This window comes from Notolepis coatsorum (assembly GCF_963971535.1).
Source record: "Notolepis coatsorum genome assembly, chromosome: 4".
NCBI classification, from domain to species: domain Eukaryota; kingdom Metazoa; phylum Chordata; class Actinopteri; order Aulopiformes; family Paralepididae; genus Notolepis; species Notolepis coatsorum.
This window is the reverse complement of record NC_140168.1, coordinates 79,013,563-79,014,978: the sequence shown is the minus strand read 5'-3', so window position 1 is coordinate 79,014,978 and position 1,416 is coordinate 79,013,563.

Sequence of the window (1,416 nt, the reverse complement as noted above, 5' to 3'; positions counted from 1 at the left end):
CTTCTCAGGATGAAGGCCTTTCACTGAACGTTTAGAGTGTCCATTTGTCCTCCGTGATGGAAAAAACAAACAAGGGTTGCTATGTGCAAAACAACGGTTGCTATGTGTTGACATGTCTTACTTGTAAACCAAGTCACAGTAGAGCGGTGACCTTGTTCTTTTCCAGTGTTACCTACTCTTTCTACCTTCCTTTTTCAAAAGTGGTTAACAACGGTTACAGTCGGCCATGTTGGAAGAAAGAGAACTACGCAAAGGCCTCTATTTGTACTAGTACTCTATTTGCACTCGATATCTCACTCGATATCTCACTAGAATGAAAAGAAAACCTATATGAAACCGAAGAATATGACATTAAGCTCCCCCCTCCCTCAAAGAAGCTGCCATTTGCTCCTTATATACACAGCTCTTTCTATTTTCAATCTCCTCTTATGTGCATCAGGCATCGAGTGTCTTTTCTGGGGGGGAAATCTCTGATTAGGCCTTCCTTTGAATTCCACGTCTAACACAAAGTGTCGCCGCGGCGTTAAAAATGTCACAAACCACTGGTGTGCAAATAATTCATGTCTTCACTTCCTGTCTGATTGAAAACACACACACACACACCACACACACACACACACACAGAACTATCTAAGAACTACCTACAGAACACAACAAACCAAAGCTCTATAGAACAGAAGAAAAATCTCTTTGAGGAGAAGACCGGGGCTGGGCTAAATGTACTCTCAATTCAATCGCTTAGGTTTTTACGAGCAACGTGCAGGCCTCTGAGCTAGCAGGGGGGGGGGGCCCTATGGGACATAGAACCCGCCCCTTTGTTCGCTAACGGCAGAGAATTCATCCTCGGTTATCTCTTCGTGGTTTGGATGCGACAACTAGCGACACCGACAGGCGATGTCGTAGGAGCGCAGAGTCCTGAACCTGGATCAGTGCGTCCGACTGCAACGCCTTGACACGCCCAACACTTTCTTTCAGTATTTCAATAAAAAAAACATAATGCGTCTTAAAATGGATTGAATTGATAGCAAATTAAACCTAGTCCTGGATTAGAGGTTGTTTTTTTTTAGCACAAAGAACCTTTTATCAGGTCCAGACCCGTAAATATGTCTCTCTGTCCACACAGAGCCCCCTGCCGCCTGAGTCAGTACCACCGATATGTCCCCGTCCCTTCGCTCGTCTTTCATTGACCCGTGCTCAGGTTGGGATTCCTGGAGGGAACAGAAAACACATAGGGGGTGCTCCTAAAAGGGTCCGGCCATATTCTGACTTCACCCCACGGTTAAAAACACAGACCAACATGCAGTTTTTAAGAGTCAAAATGGTTCAGGAACTGCCCGTGGATTTCACACCACACGGTCTCTTTACAAGTGCAAGGGCAGCCAATGGAAGGTTAGTTTCTAGTGGCGTCGGCTTCAT